At 46.4% G+C, this 15,832-nt stretch overlaps 1 protein-coding gene across 1 annotated transcript in view; it reads right to left on the reverse strand.

The window, feature by feature from the left end:
- LOC130369548 (E3 ubiquitin-protein ligase RNF14-like) overlaps positions 1-15,832 on the reverse strand; it is a 103,836-nt gene that overhangs the window by 32,343 nt on the left and 55,661 nt on the right. The window contains exon 8 of the transcript XR_008892811.1: positions 12,356-13,083. The gene's annotated coding sequence lies outside the window, so the exon portion shown is untranslated. The remainder of the gene's footprint in view (positions 1-12,355; positions 13,084-15,832) is intronic.

The raw sequence follows: 15,832 nt of genomic DNA on the forward strand, positions 1-15,832 counted from the left end.
TCACTTGATGACTTTGGCTTACTTGTAATTGACAGGTGGCTGCAGACTTTAGGCCTCCAATGCTCCGGACAAACACACTGAGACGACTTGACTGCACTGGACCTCAGCAGGAAAGAGAGTCACAAGAGATAAGAGAGAGACTGCATCTCCTCCCTATCTTATATAGGGGGGCTGTGCAAGGAGCCCATAGGTTACATGGGAGGTCACTGGGTTCTCTGGGTAACAATCATATGACATGTAGATGTGACTTAAACATAATCATGTGGTACAAATATAATCATGTGACAAACAATAAAGGTCCTTTATTCTTTATGTAAAACCTAGGTACACAGGGGGAGATACTACAGGAGAGCCCCAGGGACAGACATGGACAGAAGGACCATTTCCCATACTGGGACACCAGAGTCTGCACTATTGGAGCGCCTATAGTACAAACCAGAGGCATGTAGGGAGCCTCTGCTCGTCTTCTGAGCTGATCGAGACACCATGATTTCTTCGCTGTGGTCCTGATCAGCTCCCCTGAGCTAACCTGCAGTGAATTTTAATACATTTAAAGGGTTAAAGGGGTACTCCGCTGCTCAGTGTTTGGAACAAACTGTTCCAAATGCTGGGAGCCGGTGTCGGGAGCTTGTGATGTCATAGCCCCGCTCCCCTCATGACATCACACCTCACCCCCCTCAATGCAAGTCTATGGGAGGGTTGTGACGGCTGTCAAGCCCCCTCCCATAGACTTGCATTGAGGGGACGGGGTGTGACATGATGAGGGGGCGGGCTATGACATCACAAGCTCCTGGTGCCAGCTCCAGTGTTCGGAACAGTTTTTCAAACGCTGAGCAGTGGAGTACCCTTTAAGGCTGGACATTACCCTGATCGGTTATGTCTGGCATTAGCTGCACCCTGCCATTTTTTCAACATATGTCATTCATATTTCTTGGATATGATGTGACCAACAAAAACCCCACTATTATGGCATTTGCCATTTCATTATGCCATTCACTTCTGATTTTATAGCATGCGGCACTCCAGGATCTTTGTAATTAAAACCGCTTCTTTTTGCCTTACAGCAGGTTTCAAGCAAAGAGGAACAAAACTATATCAACATTGGTATAGTGTGTTCCTCTCTGCTTGAGACCTTCCTTCTGGAGGGGGCGTGTCTGTGGTGTCCTGGCACCGGATTGCCTTTGTTGCCTTGTGGTGAGGTCCCCAAAGTCAGAATCCCTAGGTGTAGGTAGGGTCCTCATACTTAATTAACCCCTTGTCACCCCTTTTGTAATTAAAATTATTTAAATTTAATGTATATATTTATATAGTAAGTGTACTTACCTAGTTAGCGTCGCAGGACCTGCGGGTCACGTGATGCGTTCCAAAGACTCTATGGTTTCTAGTTCAAGGACCTTTGGAGGAAGTCAGGTGTTTACCCATCAAGCTATGCAACGGTGAGTGACAGCTGACTTGGACCAATCCAAAACGGCCCTGTCCCTGCCCATATAAGAGAGCGGTGGCCATTATTCTCTCTCTTTCCTCGTGGGCTGTTGACAGGGAAGGATCTGCGCTGCTGTCATCAGTGAGTTTAGGCCTGAGCCTTGCGGCGACGGCTGATCTCTACAAAACTGTGAGTGTAATCAATCCCTAAGCACTCTGCAATATCACCGGACCTTATCTAACCCCTAAATCCGGACGGATCTTCGCAAATAACCCTAAATTCAGAGACTTATATCAAAAGTCAAGGTCCGCAACAACTGTCAGTCACTGAAGTGTATGGAGACTGTGTTACTGTTCATTGGATGTACCGCAAGTCTTTAAGTAAAGTTTATCCAAGTTCAAGTTCAACTACCTTGTGGACCTTCAGTCATTTTATGCATGCACCTATCGTTACTGGCATGGGCGGCGAAAGGCCGGAGAATTACCTCAGCATACTAGCCCTCAGCCTGGTGTTACAAACAATAGGGTTAACCTTAACCCCTGATATACTGAAGCAAAACCCTGACTACACTACTCCTACCCCAGAGGCCTACCACAAAGCCTTTTTGGCGTTGCACGAACAGGATTCGGGTGTGTGCCTACTACAGTTGCCACTAGTGTACTCCCCCCCAGAAAATAAACTTTATTAATGTGCTGTAAATCGTGTTGCTGTGTACGGGAGCGGTGTTTGTGGTACACCATACAAGGGGGCCATGAGAAAAGTAAGGGGTAGGCGAAAATTCATCTACAACTAAGATGTGTAAACTGCGCAATGAGTTCATGCTGCGATCCTCTGGTCCGGTCGGCACAGGCGGAGCCGAACTGCTGCCGGAAAAGCACGCAAAGAAAGCCCGCGCTGCGCCACGCCCCGCCCCTGGGCGTGGCTGCCAAGTTGCTGTGTCACAGCCGAAAGAGAACTTGGAGATACAGGAGTCGTCTCTGGAGGGACCAGAAGTCGGGGCTGCACCGATAATGTCCTTCCTGCCGGCCGCCATTTTGGGGAAGCCCACTATAAAAGACACCACCAGAGCAGCCTCTTCAGTCTGCACAGAGAGCCGGAGAGTACAGACATGAACGAGAGCAGCGTTCCACGTGGTGAAGTTGGCAAAATGGCACCGGAAAAGCGGCGGTGGCAGTCGCAGCCCGACTTTTCCAAGAACATGCTGACCGTCTGCAGTGGTTGTCATTAGACGAAGAGGGGGCCTGCAATCTTCCCCCACTGCCTGATGATGATGACGATTGGTCAGACACACCTGCAGCGGAGAGCGCAGGGACACCTGGAGGTGCATCACCGGTGAGATTGTCCCCTCCCCACAGAACTTGGGGCTCGTGGGCCGAGATCCCATCGGAGGAGTCTGCAGTGAGTACCCCGCCAGAGGCAGCCTATTCTTCCTCCTCCAGCCCTGATTTCATACCTCGATCAAGCTTGCCAAGTGCACGACCGTGCTCACCAAAATTGCCGCAATGGGTGTTCGGAAACGAGCCGGAGCTGATCGAGTACATGCACAGAATACTTCAACCATTACCTGGGAAGCCACTCCCACCAATCCCAACTGCAGAAAAAGAAAGAGCCCGTCAAGAAGCCGAGCTGGCCAAATTGATGGAAAAGCTAAAGGCCTGACACAAAGAACTCTATGCCCCCAAGCACGTGCATTTGCCCCAAGAAGAGAAAGTACGGGGGCAAGAAAACACCGAAGAAATGGAGGCATTGTACATTCGTAAATGGGATCACCCCCGAGAAGGGGAGGAGCCATTAGAAAGAAGAAGAGCAACTGTGGCCAAGTTCGACAAGGTCAGAGGTTATGGGACACTCCTTGACTGCCACACTGGGCAGACCATCCTCGTAAACCGGCGAGCAGTGCAAAGGCCATATCTCCATAAGAAGTTCTACACCTTGGAGGTGGGTGAAATTGTAGAGTACACCCCCGTCCAGAGCCTTTGTGGAGAATGGGCTGCAGCGGTCACCAGACCAATAGCCCCAATACAGCTTCCCTTCAAATATTTTCCGTCAACTGATTGGGAGTCCGATCCCTTCAACTTGAGGCCGAAATGGTCTGCTCCTAAAGCTTCCACAGCGTACCCAAGGAGGAGCCTCAACAGCCAAGTTCATCATCTTCTATGTACAGCAAAGAGTCAAGTTCATCATCTTCTATATACAGAAAAGAGTCAAGTTCTTCATCTTCTACATACCGTCAAGAGTCAAGTTTTGCACAGGATGAAGAAAGTAGGCCAAAGTTGTGGCCACCAAAGTCAGTACCTGGGCCCTCTCGGAGCAATGAGAGTTTGCCTCCTGCACAGGTACCAACGAAAGGGTCATGGATCCATCCTTGTTTGAAGATGGTACTCAAGCCCTATTGCCCCACTTTGATCCCGGCTAGAAAGCCTGTGTCCTCTTCTAATCCTACCATCAATCACTCCACCCTCACCAATGTGGTGTGGCAGAGCTATGTTAATTCCAATCCTGCCCCTGATGTTGGCAGATACAGAGGAACCCAGAGAGGCACTAGAAGAGTGAAGAAGAACATCCTCTAAAGAGACTCTAAAGTAATGTCCTATTGTTTCTTGTGTTAACCACTTTTATTTTGCAGCAACCAAGTTCAAGAATTGTGCCTAGCAGGACTGTGCTAAGATTGTTCCAGTTCAAAGTTCAGCAACGTAACCACTAAGCTTGTGCCTGACTATTAAGTCAAGAGACTCCTAGCCAGTAGGAGATTCATTAAGGACTGTACCCGGCTGAGTTGTGGTTAAGGCCGTGTTTACCTTTCCCTTCCATGAACTCTTAGTGTAGGTGGACTGCTGATCCTTACACGCCACTTTGTATATTTCCCTTTAATTGGACTCCTAGTGTAGGTGGACTGTTGATCCTTACACGTCTGTTTTATGTATATACTAGCAGCTTCATAAGAACTTCATAAAATTTATGCTAAATGTTGCACTTATCAGGTGAATGCCCCTGAACCATGTTGGAGTGTTGATAATTGTGTAAATTCTGTAGTAGATATGTATATGGTTCCTGTACACAGGAAGGTATCCTCGTGTCTGTGTACATAAAAAGTAGGTAAGGGTGTGCATAGAAAGATAGTCTAATGTCTATGTACATAAAAAGTGAGTTAGAGCTGTACACGAAAAATGTCGGTATGTTGCACGTGTACACTCAACACTAAAAACGTAAATGATTCTTGTACATACAAATGTATAGAATGCTAAAGGTGTTTAGTAGTTGCTAAATAGGTGACACCCCGACTCCTCCGAGGGTAGTATTATTGCTGTCGCCCATCGCTAGCACCTGTCTTAACAAAAATAATATGGAAGATTGCCCTTAAAATAGTACTTGCACACATAGTACCTCAACTAACTGACTTAAATGTACTGCCTCAAGTTTCTCTAGTACATACACCAAAGTAAATATCTCACTTAAGAAAACACTTTAGGGATTGTAGCCTATTGTAACTCAATTCCTGCCACTGTTAAGTGGTTCTTCTTCTCCTTCTTTGCGTGTGAGATGCTCTACCTGGCCAGTAGGTGCTCTTGCGAGCTAACAAATGAAACACGTAATTCTTAAAGTAACCTGGGTAGGTTATGTGAAGTGCTCTAGGGGTAAGTAGCGTGTAGCCGATAGACCCTAGCAGCCAATCTTACTGTGACCTAGCTTTCGGCTAGCCAGTATACCTTATGTGTACTAACAAGAAACTCATTGTTGGCAAATAAAATGTGTGAGATAATAAAATTGTTTAGTCGGCTTGAAACTAAAGGTATAAAGAGCTGTGCTAATGCTTAGTTAGTGTCACGATTCGGCTAGCTGGATGTGGATCCTCTGTGTCAGCGAGGGATTGGCGTGGACCGTGTCGGTGGACCGGTTCTAAGATGCTACTGGTATTCACCAGAGCCCGCCGCAAAGCGGGATGATCTTGCGGCGGCGGTAGCAACCAGGTCGTATCCACCGGCAACGGCTCAACCTCGCTGACTGCTGAGAAGGCGTGGGACAGAAGGACTAGGCAGAGGCAAGGTCAGACGTAGCAGAAGGTCGGGGCAGGTGGCAAGGTTCGTAGTCAATGAGGATAGCAGAAGATCTGGAAACACAGGCTTTGGACAACACTAACGCTTTCACTGGCACAAGGCAACAAGATCCGGCAAGGAAGTGCAGGGGAAGTGAGGTAATATAGCCAGGGAGCAGGTGGAAGCTAATTAGGCTAATTGGGCCAGGCACCAATCATTGGTGCACTGGCCCTTTAAATCTTAGAGAGCTGGCGCGCGCGCGCCCTAAGGAGCGGAGCCGCGCGCGCCAGGACATGACAGCCGGGGGCCGGGACAGGTGAGTGACTTGGGATGCGATTCGCGAGCGGGCGCGTCCCGCTATGCGAATCGCATCCCCGCCGGCAATGTCAGTGCAGCGCTCCCGGTCAGCGGGTCTGACCGGGGCGCTGCAGAGAGAGGAACGCCGCGAGTGCTCCGGGGAGGAGCAGGGACCCGGAGCGCTCGGCGTAACAGTTAGCCTCATAAAGATGTGTAGAGAGCTAATAAAATGTCTTAGGAGCTAGCAACTAAATGTTAGATAGCTGCCTAATTGTCTAGTAAGCTTTAAAATGTATAGTAAGCTTAATAAAAATGTTTTAGAAGCTAGAAACTAAAGGTCTAGATAGCTTCATAATATTATAGATAGCTTCATAATTGCTTAGATAACTTAAATGTCTTAGAATCCTTCTTAGATGTCTAGTAGGATTATTAGTCTACAAAATGTTTAAAATGCCTAGAACAGGGGTCCTCAAACTTTTTAAACGGGGGGCCAGTTCACGGTCCCTCAGACCGTTGGAGGGCCGGACTATAGATATCAAAACATGAACAAATTCCTATGCACACTTATATATCTTATTAGTGGACTACCACTTTAAGTACGCAGCACAGTTCCCCCCTAACCCCCCCCCCCCCCCCACACACACACACACATTAGGTAGGCAGTATAGATCCCTCCACATCAGGTTGTAGTTCCCACACATTAGGGTTGGCAGTACAGTTCCCCCACATTAGGGTTGGCAGTACAGTTCCCCCACATTAGGTGCAGTACAATTCCCCCACATTAGGTACAGTACAATTCCCCCACATTAGGTGCAGTACAATTCCCCACATTAGGTGCAGTACAATTCCCCCACATTAGGTGCAGTATAATTCCCCCACATTAGGTGCAGTACAATTCCCCCACATTAGGTGCAGTACAGTTCCCCCACATTAGGTGCAGTACAGTCCCCCCACATTAGGTGCAGTACAATTTCCCCACATTAGGTGCAGTATAATGTTCCCCCACATTAGGTGCATTATAATGTTCTCCCACATTAGGTGCAGTATAATGTTCCCCCACATTAGGTTCAGTATAATGTTCTCCCACATTAGGTGCAGTATATATCCCCGAAATTAGGTGCAGTATAGCTCCCCACATTAGGTGCAGCATGTTCCCCCACATTAGGTGCAGTATAGATCCCCAAATTAGGTGCAGTATAGCTCCCCCAAATTAGGTGCAGTATAGCTCCCCACATTAGATGCAGTATAATGTTCCCCTACATTAGGTGCAGTATAGCTCCCCACATTAGGTGCAGTATAGGTCCCTCAAATGAGGTGCAGTATAGCTCCCCACATTAGGTGCAGCATGTTCCCCCACATTAGGTGCAGTATAGATCCCCCAAATTAGGTGCAGTATAGCTCCCCACATTAGGTGCAGTATAATGTTCCCCCACATTAGGTTCAGTATAATGTTCTCCAACATTAGGTGCAGTATAGCTCCCCACATTAGGTGCAGTATAATGTTCCCCCACATTAGGGGCAGTATAGCTCCCATTAGGTGCAGCATGTACCACCACATTAGGTGCAGTATAGATCCCCAAATTAGGTGCAGTATAGCTCCCCACATTAGGTGCAGTATAATGTTCCCCCACATTAGGTGCAGTATAATGTTCCCCCACATTAGGTGCAGTATAATGTTCCCCAACAATAGGTGCAGTATAGTTCCCCACATTAGGTGCAGTATAATGTTCCCCCCACATTAGGGGCAGTATAGCTCCCATTAGGTGAAGCATGTACCCCCACATTAGGTGCAGTATAGATCCCCCAAATTAGGTGCAGTATAGCTCCCCACATTAGGTGCAGTATAATGTTCCCCCACATTAGGTGCAGTATAATGTTCCCCCACATTAGGTGCAGTATAGCTCCCCACATTAGGTGCAGTGTAATGTTCCCCCACATTAGGGGCAGTATAATGTTCCCCCACATTAGGGGCAGTATAGCTCCCATTAGGTGCAGCATGTACCCCCACATTAGGTGCAGTATAGATCCCCCAAATTAGGTGCAGTATAGCTCCCCACATTAGGTGCAGTATAGATCCCCCAAATTAGGTGCAGTATAGCTCCCCACATTAGGTGCAGTATAGATCCCCCAAATTAGGTGCAGTATAGCTCCCCACATTAGGTGCAGCATGTTCCCCCACATTAGGTGCAGTATAGATCCCCCAAATTAGGTGCAGTATAGCTCCCCACATTAGGTGCAGTATAATGTTCCCCCACATTAGATGCAGTATAACTCCCCACATTAGGTGCAGTATAATGTTCCCCCACATTAGGGGCAGTATAGCTCCCATTAGGTGCAGCATGTACCCCCACATTAGGTGCAGTAGAGATCCCCCAAATTAGGTGCAGTATAGCTCCCCACATTAGGTGCAGTATAATGTTCCCCCACATTAGGTGCAGTATAATGTTCCCCCACATTAGGTGCAGTATAATGTTCCCCCACATTAGGTGCAGTATAGCTCCCCACATTAGGTGAAGTATAATGTTCCCCCACATTAGAGGCAGTATAGCTCCCATTAGGTGCAGCATGTACCCCCACATTAGGTGCAGTATGGCTCCCCCAAATTAGGTGCAGTACAGCTCCCCACATTAGGTGCAGCATGTTCCCCCACATTAGGTACAGTATAGTTCCCCCACATTAGGTGCAGTACAGTTCCCCCACATTAGGTGCAGTACAGTTCCCCCACATTAGGTGCAGTATAGCTCCCCACATTAGGTGCAGTATAGTTCCCCCATATTAGGTGAATCATGTACCCCCACATTAGGTGCAGTATAAATCCCCCAAATTAGGTGCAGCATGTTCCCCCACATTAGGTGCAACATGTTCCCCCACATTAGGTGCAGTATAGATCCCCCAAATTAGGTGCAGTATAGCTCCCCACATTAGGTGCAGTATGTTCCCCCACAGACATTCGGCCTCCAGCCATACAGTGTATGGCTGGAGGCTGTATGCCTGTGTTCTGCCCCCACTTCAGTGCTCCGACCACCGCTCCTCCCGTCCGGACATAGCAGTAAGTCCCGGGACCGAAGGATCGGTGGTCGGAACACCGAAGCTGACGTGCCGCTGGTAACACTTACCTAGCTGGCCAGCGCATGTCCTCATTGCTGCCCCGCTCCTCTGCGCTCCGTTGCTATGGGCGCACGCACGGTGTCAGTGACGTCCCTGCGTGCACCACCTTCCCGGCGGCCCCTGTGTTTTTAAAGTAAACACGGGGTCTCCGAGAGCGCATACCTGTGTCCCGAAAACATCTTTCGGGACACAGGGATGTCCCAGGCAGCGGCGGGCCGGATAAATGTCCTCGGCGGGCCGCATGTGGCCCGCGGGCCGTAGTTTGAGGACCCCTGGCCTAGAAAATGTCTAGTAGGTTTAAAAGTGCCTAATATGTATAAAAGTTTGTCAGGATATAGATTCTGACTAGTTAGAGATCCTGCTTAAGTCTGTCCTAGTTCCTCTGCCTTAGGGGACAGGCATCGGGGTCGACTTATTTTAAGTAAGGGGATGTCCCGGCACCGGATTGCCTCAGTTGCCTTGTGGTGAGGTCCCCAAAGTCAGAGTCCCTAGGTTTAGGTGGGGTCCTCATCCTTAGTAAGCCCCTTGTCACCCCTTTTGTAATTAAAATTATTTAAATTTAATGTATATATTTATATAGTAAGTGTACTTACCTAGTTAGCATCGCAGGACCTGCGTTCCAAAGACTCTATGGTTTGTAGTTCAAGGACCTTTGGAGGAAGTCAGGTGTTTACCCATCAAGCTATGTAACGGTGAGTGACAGCTGACTTGGACCAATCCAAAATGGTCCTGCCCATATAAGTGAGCGGCAGCCATTATTCTCTCTCTTTCCTCGTGGGCTGTTGACAGGGAAGGATCTGCGCTGCTGTCATCAGTGAGTTTAAGCCCGAGCCTTGCGGCGACGGCTGATCTCTACAAAACTGTGAGTGTAATCAATCCCTAAGCACCCTGCAAGATCACCGGACCTTATCTAACCCCCAAATCCGGACGGATCTTCGCAAATAACCCTAAATTCAGAGACTTATATCAAAAGTCAAGGTCCGCAACAACTGTCAGTCACTGAAGTGTATGGAGACTGTGTTAATGAGACTGTTACTGTTCATCGGATGTACCGCAAGTCTTTAAGTAAAGTTTATCCAAGTTCAAGTTCAACTACCTTGTGGACCTTCAGTCATTTTATGCATGCACCTATCGTTACTGGGAAGGGCGGCGATAGGCCGGAGAATTACCTCTCAGCCTGGCGTCACGAACAATAGGGTTTACCTTAACCCCTGATATACTGAAGCAAAACCCTGACTACACTACCCCTACCCCAGAGGCCTACCACATGTCCATCTCTCTTCCTCACTGTGGATGACACATCTGCTCTGAGTATGGGGGCATCCTGGCAGTCTGCAAATCACTGCACAGTAGTGTTTATGCATACATTTTCTATCTGTTCCTAGTAAAGCTGGATGCTAATCAACATAGCTGTCACTATGTGTGCCATTCAGCTTTCACAGACTCCTGAATGTCTGATCAGCTTCTTTACATAGTAACATAGTTAATAAAGTTGAAAAAAGACCAGAGTCCATCAAGTTCAACCTATATCCCTAATAAGTCCCTACTGAGTTGTCATTCAGGAGTCAGAGAAAGCTTTGGCTGTTCAAGCAAGCTGGGAGTTGTAGTTTTGCATTGCAACAGCTGGAGCTGTTTGTAAATCACTGTGTTAAAGCAGTGTTGCCTTTAGTGTTGTTGCAAAACTACAACTCCCAGCATGCCCACACATCCATTGTCTGTAGCTTTGCAAGAGCTGGAAGCACACAGCTGGAGAATACACAGCTCTAAAACAGAGTTTTACAAAGATTGTACCCCCAGCTGTTGCAAAACTACAACTCCCATCATGGGAGTTGTAGTTTACGAACATCTGAAGGCTGCAGTGGTGCAATGGTGATCTCCTATACTGGATACCAACACACTTTACGGCCGGTATCCAGTATGCTGCAAAATAGAGAGTAGTCTGTTTGAAAAAAGACAGATGACCCCCTAGTGGCCACTTTTTACATTTTTGATTTTTTTTTTTTAGTAAAATTTAATTTTTTTTATATAAATGTATATTTAAAAAAAAGTCATCTTATCAGTAGTACTAGAAAATATAAAAAGTTTTTCATAATGACAGTGCCTCTCTAAGGATTGTGTCTACTTGCTGATTTTCCTACATTTTAACCCAGACTGCCTACGTGCCTGCTACTGCCATAATAAAATTTGCACCCTATGAGTAATATTTAGTTTACTTTTTTGCCTCCCATGTGATTTTTGCTCTTGGTTTAGTGCATTGTCTGTTTATAGCTCTCAATTTAATGTGTACTAAATTTTATTTGAACTGTCTCTATTCAATAAAGTTTTCTTTTTATAAAAAAAAGTTGAAAAGAATAGATGAAAGTCTCTTCAGCACTCTGAAAAAAGCATCCATTACTAACAATTATTTGTTTTACCTTTGTCCTACAGCAGCACAAGTGGGGTATTCTGCCCCTGTAGAGCTGGTAGGATAGATGAATAAAACAATACAACGAAATAATTAAATAATTAACCACCCTCCTCTACAGCACACAGTATGTACTAATAAGAAGAAAATAATATAGCAAAATAGATAAATAAATAAGTAAGGGATATTTGTGTGCTGCTGCAGGATTAATAGAAAATAAATAATCATTAGAAATTAGTACTTCCCTTATGTCCTACCAGCAACACAAGTGAGGATTATTTGAACAATTACAAAGGTGTGGCCTTACATGGCAGGAGATGCTGACCCACCATGTCGATATGCATTTTTGATGGTGGCAGATCCTGCACTTGTGGTCCGTTGCTATGGGCAATCCCCAGCATAAATATGCATACAATGGAGGATGCCTGCAACAAACCACAAGTACCATAATGGCATCCTACACCAGATGAATAGGTGCAGATTTTGGACATTAGGAATAATATAAATCAGAATGTAGGTTCATAACTGTGGTAGATGTACAATGACATTGGCTAACCCTCAAAACTGATGTAAAATTGAGACATTAGCCAGTATATCCTTAGATGAAGGACATACCTGAGCCCGCACACCACACCAAGGTTTCTCAAGTGGCACGGGACCTAACACTTACCTACCTGTGCGTCATAAGCAAAACCAGGGGCCAGTGGGCAATTACAGCAGCATTAAGTCCGACTCATAGACTGCTCCCAGGTCAACTCCAGTGTGGTTATACACATACAATGGGAGGAGGGAGACAAGCCATAAGCCCAACCTAAGTAGGCTGGTAAGTTGCCCGCCTCATAGGTGCTCCTTAATGCTACCTATAGTGAGGATACAGGCGCATTAGTAAGTAACAATGATCTGACGCAATAGTATAAAGCAAATACGAGTGGCACCACTGCAGGTACGGGAAATGACACTAATACCATAGGAGTATGAAAGGATACACTTAGTGAACTGACAGATGTATGATTGTCCCTCGGTGGTGCTAGGATCAATGAAACCAAATATGAGCAATACCGTAAGAAAGAAAGGTAATCCTGCACTCACCGCTCGGATTCAATGTGTCCGGCTCCTCAGGAGTAATCCATCTGACTGGCAGGTGTGCTTGGCGTGGGGCGCTCAGAAGTGTCTTCCAGCGGTTTCACGCACAGATTATGCGCTTCTTCCGGCCTCGTTAACGTCATCGTGCCATGCAAAAGATATAGTGCAAGGTGATGTTCATGTAATCAAGAGACGTACGTCACAGGTGCAGGTAAAACATACAAAAGAGCTTGAAAAATAGAAAAACTAAGTAATATACAAAATATTCATCATTAGGGGATTTATAAAGCGGACAACCTGTAGCAAACATACTATAAATAAACAAAATGAAGGAGTGGATTATAGGAACGGAGACATGTCTAGCCTGTCGTTCAAACCTTATGGGCCCTGGGCTTCCAGACGTAGAATCCAACGGTCTTCAGCTTGAAGCAATGAACGACTTCTGTTATGGAATTCAGCAATCTGTTCCAAACCTCCAAACCTTAGTTGCTCATAGTTATCTCCGTGGATTTCCTGCATGTGTTGTACAAATCTCGGGGAACCTCCTCCTTTTCTTATGGAGTATAAATGTTCCCGTATCCTAGTACGAAGTTGCCTCTCAGTTTTACCTATATAAAATCTATGGCAACTACACAGCATGAAATACACTAAGAAGGTACTTTTACATGTTATCTACTCTTTTATAACATACCGTATTTTTCGCTCCATAAGATGTACCTGACCATAAGATGCACCTAGGTTTTAGAGGAGGAGAACAAGAAAAAAAATATTATAGGCATTATAGGTCAGGAGCACATGTCAGGGGGGCATTATAGGTCAGGAGCACATGTCAGGGGGCATTATAGGTCGGGGGCACATGTCAGGAGGCATATAGGTCAGGAGCACATGTCAGGGGGGCATTATGGGTCAGGAGCACATGTTCCCCCACATTAGGTTGGCAGTATACCTTCCCCACATTAGGTTGGCAGTATGTTCCCCCACATTAGGTTGCAGTATGTTCCCCCACTTTAGGTAGGCAGTATAGTTCCCCCACATTAGGTTGGCAGTATGTTCCCCCACATTAGTTTGCAGTCCCCCCCCCCCATTAGGTTGGCAGTATAGTTCCCCCCCCCCCCCCATTAGGTTGGCAGTATGTTCCCCCACATTAGATTGCAGTTCCCCGCCATTAGGTTGGCAGTATAGTTCCCCCCCATTAGGTTGGCAGTATGTTCCCCCACATTAGGTTGGCAGTATAGTACCCCCCATTAGGTTGGCAGTATGTTCCCCCACATTAGGTTGGCAGTATAGTTCCCCTGCTCATTGCTCCCCCCCCCCCTACTTTTTCTATCTTTCATATTTTCTTACCTGGCCGCGCTCGGCAGGCTCAGGTAATGCGGCAGGTCTTGTGGGCTGTGTGGATAATATGACGAGTGACATCTCCTCCGGCACCTCTGTGCGGCATCTGGGACGTCACCCCTCATTTCCTGCAGCCACGGACACAGAACGCTTCAAGACACAGTTTTCTTCACTACACCACAGCTGCAGGAAATGAGGAGTGAGGTCCCTGATGCCGCGTAGAGGACCCGGCAGGAGACATCACTCGTCATATTATCCACACAGCCCACAAGAGCCTCCGCATTACCTGAGCCTGCCGAGCGCGGCTAGGTAAGGAAATATGAAACCTAGAAAAAGTAGAAGTGTCCGGGACCGCCGCTGGTCACTGTTTTAAAGTGGCCGCGGCCAGGTTGCTAATCTTTAACAAGCAGCCGGCGCTGTGGCCACTTTAAAACAGTTGCCCCCCCCCCCACTGAGCAGCTGGCAGGGGGCCCCCTAAGGGGCTAATTATTGCTACCTAATTATTTTTTCCAATCTGTAAAAACCATCATATATAGAATTAATACAATTAATAGTTTTTCTAACACCCTATCCACTTACCATTATGTTTATGGCTGTGGGTTCGGTGCTCTGATACAACCAGATATGCTATGGGTGTTTCCAGTGACGGGACTCTATGTACTGAGTGCCAGAAATCACTGTTTTACTTTGTATCTTCTCCTGCTGGACCGAGTGCGGCTCGGAGCACAGGGCCACGCCCCTCCCTTACTGACGTCAGACGGGGGTGTGACCGCTCTGACGCGGCACAGCAAGGGAAGTGGATATTACGTCAGGCGCCGCTGACACGAGTTGACAGCGCTCTGAAGCCGAACAGTTCGGCTCCCTGCTAATGCAGGTATGCGCTGCACCGTATATGTGCCGAAAGATAGAGATCGTGAGTACCCCGCTGAGCGGTTTTCACCCCTATCCCTAGCCTTGCTTCCCCTAAAGTAGGATCATTTGGCTGAATGGGATTTTTTTTGCATTTTTTCCTTTTAGGTAATCTGACATGCCCATGGAAGGCTGTGAGTAAATGCATAAAATATGGGGAGGATTTTCTTTTGCAGGAACGAGTACTATGAAGTGCATATACAATATGTGTATCTTTCTTTTTCTCCTCTATAGGTTCCTGTGGTCTCGCGGCTGAAACATATATCCATCTGGCTGGTTTTTTTTACTAAGATTTAAAAAGGCATGCCTGATATCATGGGCTGCCATCCCCCTTGGATATGCTATGACTGAGTAGTATTTTTCACATGTAATACTGAGTTCTTGGACCGAACATAAGTGTGCGGCTTTTTGCACTATAGCACAACACTAGTTCAGCCACTACATAAGTTTTACCCCTGATGATGTCACTACAATGTGACAGAAACGCGTTGGACATCCTTATGTTGAGGTTTATAATTCTTGATACTATTCTTTAGAGTTATCATTGGTGAGGCTGGATCTATAGCCTCCGGATAACCATTGTCCACTAACTATATCCATGGAAGGACTGTTATAGCCTTCTTTTGAATATATTCGGCCATTTTAGACTTTGGTCTATACACTTGGTTACACTTGGTTTTGTTATTTGATTTTTTATCTATAATCAGTAAAAGCTAAGTTTTAGTTTCTCCCCATTCTTGCCTTATAATTAGTGCAAGACCTGTCTTTTCACTATTTTCTTTGGGAGTTTTGTTCACATTATTATTTTGGTCCTTACTGCTGGACCCATTATTGTAAAAGCAGCTACTATTTAGGCCCTAGGCAATTACCTGGTTCAATGGGACTGCCTGGGATCAATGGTGGATTAAATGTGGAGGGATTACCTCCGTTAAAGTTTCCATGGATAGGTGTATTTTCAGAGGGAGAACTGGTATGCATCATGGGTTCATCTGCTGCCAATTCAGCCAGCATTCTCATGAACTTCATATCCTCAGTGCTAAAATCAATCCCTGGGCAAAAGCCCAAGGGACCGATTTTACAGGGGCTGTTGCCCTCTGTCTGGCTAGAGACAGTACTATTATTATGTTGAGTAAAGAACTTTTTCAAATTATTTTTTCTAATAGCTCTAAACAAATCAATTTCAAATAATGTATAATCAGAATCCTCAGCCAGACCAAAGTTAAGGCCCCTGGACAAAGC

The sequence above is a fragment of the Hyla sarda genome, chromosome 4 (assembly GCF_029499605.1).
Source record: "Hyla sarda isolate aHylSar1 chromosome 4, aHylSar1.hap1, whole genome shotgun sequence".
NCBI classification, from domain to species: domain Eukaryota; kingdom Metazoa; phylum Chordata; class Amphibia; order Anura; family Hylidae; genus Hyla; species Hyla sarda.